We start from the raw sequence: 2,781 nt of genomic DNA, 5'->3' as shown, positions 1-2,781 counted from the left end.
GGTACGTTTGGCTGCTGAGACGTCCATAGCTGCTGATGCTGTTTTTTGTCTTCGGGTATTTAGCTGTGCTTGGTATATGTTTGCCTGCTATGGCTATCTTTTTAGCTGCTGATGTTTTTTTGTTTTACAGCTTGGGATATTTTATAGTTCTGTTATTCTTGTAAATCGTTAAAAATGCCTGTTTGCATTAAATTATATTTAAAACAATCTTTTGCAAATTATTTAAAGAAGAATTGTAGATGTTTAGTTATCTTAGGATTTTTCAGCTACCAAGATTTGTTTGTGGCTATGTGTTGTTGCTGCTAGAGACATCATATCTTCATATCTGAGGGCACAGTGAGAAACTAAAGCTAAATCCATTAAAAAAACGTTTATGTATGAGGACATTTTAATGATTTACACAAAGATTTGTACATTTTTTTCACTTAAGTGGGTTTTTTTTCCCCGCATGCCCTCAAATTAAAGAGCTGTTCCTAAAGTATCTACATGTTGAGTCTCATTAAAACCCACCCGTAGTCGGCAGGATTCGAACAAAAACTCCGCCAGAACTCGATGCTATAGTTCACATGAACAGGAATAAGTCAAAAGATTAAATTCAACATTTTCTAAGGAAGGTTCTACTTTAGTCCTTGTTGGATGGTCTTTGAAACTCATTTGCAATTTCACCATGTTCAGTGCTGCTCCATATTCTGTGTGCGCCCATTATAAACCTACCCGTAGTGGACAGGGATCGAACCTGCGCGGGCAGACCCCAATGGATTTCAAGTCCATCGCCTTAACCACTCGGCCACGACTACTTTCTCCCCAAAGTATGCGTCTCCAGATCGTAAAGTTTCAGGCGCAGTAAAAGGGACAGGTGTGTCAGAGTCAATTGTCGCAGGTGTGTTGAAAAAACCTGCTACAATTTGTAGCTGCAGTAAACCACACTCTCACTTTTCAGATGCAGCGTTTCAAAAAGAAAAGTAAAGGGTATGTTCTAACATATTTCTGTTTTGAGAGTCTATAAACTCTATAAACTCTATTGTAAATCTGCAGATGTCAATTGAATCAATTCTTCTTCATATTCTAAGTCCCATTTAAAACATCCCTGTAGTAAGCAGGGATCAAACTTATGAGAGTAAGGTGATAGTGGTTGAGTCGTCCTTCACGACTACTTCTTCCGTCAAAGATTAAAAACCCACCCGTAATCGGCAGGAATCGAACCTGCGTGGGGGAAGCCTTCTTCATATCGTTGAAATTTATTTTGCCATAAATTTGTTTTTAATATTTTAGATTAAGCCTATTCAGGGAGGAATAAATTGGTATGTCAACTTAACTTTTATTCCTTTAATGTTGTAGAGTAACAAAGTATCCTTATGCCAATACCCTGTACCACACGTAAGAGGAACCAGCAGCAGCTCGTCAGACATTGACTAGACGCAATCAATTCAACATGTTCTGAGGAATGTTCCACTTTATTCATTGATGGATGGTCTAAGAAACTAAGAAAAAATTGCGGTTTTGCCATTTCGCCTGCTGCTTCACGAACGGAGTCCCATTGAAATCCCACCCGTGTTCGGCACAGTTCGACCCTGTGCGGGGAGAACTGTGGTCAAGCTGTGAAATTGGCGCCCAATCTAAACAGCTTGTAATGACATTATATTTCTGTATTTGTTCATTAAATTAGACGTTTATATGCAAATTCAGAAAAAAAAGTCATTTAGATTTTAAGGTTTATGCGGGTCCTAATGGTTCATTTGGCCCGGATGCAGAGGGACCCGTATTACACAATTTAGTTCTGCATCCTAGCCATAACTGGATGGATGCTAGTTGTCTTTTGAGAGTATCACTGAACTACTGAAGGTATTTATAACTTCTTATTATACATTTTTTTTTATCTTCTAAGGATATTTTATCGGCTTAGGGATTTTTTTTAGATGCTTAGGGTATTTTAGCTGCTTAGAGTATTTGCTAACGTCTGAAGCATGTTAGCAGCTCAGAGTGATTTTAGCTAGTGATAGTGTGTTTAATGAAGATATGTGTTTTTGTCCTTTACTAAGGTTGTCAGAGTTGTTTCAGCAGCTAATGGTACGTTTGGCTGCTGAGACGTCCATAGCTGCTGATGCTGTTTTTTGTCTTCGGGTATTTAGCTGTGCTTGGTATATGTTTGCCTGCTATGGCTATCTTTTTAGCTGCTGATGTTTTTTTGTTTTACAGCTTGGGATATTTTATAGTTCTGTTATTCTTGTAAATCGTTAAAAATGCCTGTTTGCATTAAATTATATTTAAAACAATCTTTTGCAAATTATTTAAAGAAGAATTGGAGATGTTTAGTTATCTTAGGATTTTTCAGCTACCAAGATTTGTTTGTGGCTATGTGTTGTTGCTGCTAGAGACATCATATCTTCATATCTGAGGGCACAGTGAGAAACTAAAGCTAAATCCATTAAAAAAACGTTTATGTATGAGGACATTTTAATGATTTACACAAAGATTTGTACATTTTTTTCACTTAAGTGGGTTTTTTTTCCCCGCATGCCCTCAAATTAAAGAGCTGTTCCTAAAGTATCTACATGTTGAGTCTCATTAAAACCCACCCGTAGTCGGCAGGATTCGAACAAAAACTCCGCCAGAACTCGATGCTATAGTTCACATGAACAGGAATAAGTCAAAAGATTAAATTCAACATTTTCTAAGGAAGGTTCTACTTTAGTCCTTGTTGGATGGTCTTTGAAACTCATTTGCAATTTCACCATGTTCAGTGCTGCTCCATATTCTGTGTGCGCCCATTATAAACCTACC

General features: G+C 37.5%; 1 non-coding gene across 1 annotated transcript; it reads right to left on the bottom strand.

The window, feature by feature from the left end:
• Positions 1-715: 715 nt before the first annotated feature.
• Positions 716-797, bottom strand: trnas-uga (transfer RNA serine (anticodon UGA)). Its single transcript has one exon. It is a non-coding gene; the product is annotated as a tRNA-Ser (tRNA).
• Positions 798-2,781: the final 1,984 nt, after the last annotated feature.

This window comes from Salminus brasiliensis, chromosome 1, assembly GCF_030463535.1.
Source record: "Salminus brasiliensis chromosome 1, fSalBra1.hap2, whole genome shotgun sequence".
Taxonomy (NCBI): Eukaryota; Metazoa; Chordata; class Actinopteri; order Characiformes; family Bryconidae; genus Salminus; species Salminus brasiliensis.
Note: the sequence above shows the minus strand (reverse complement) of the source record. Positions and strands in the feature narration are given on the sequence as shown.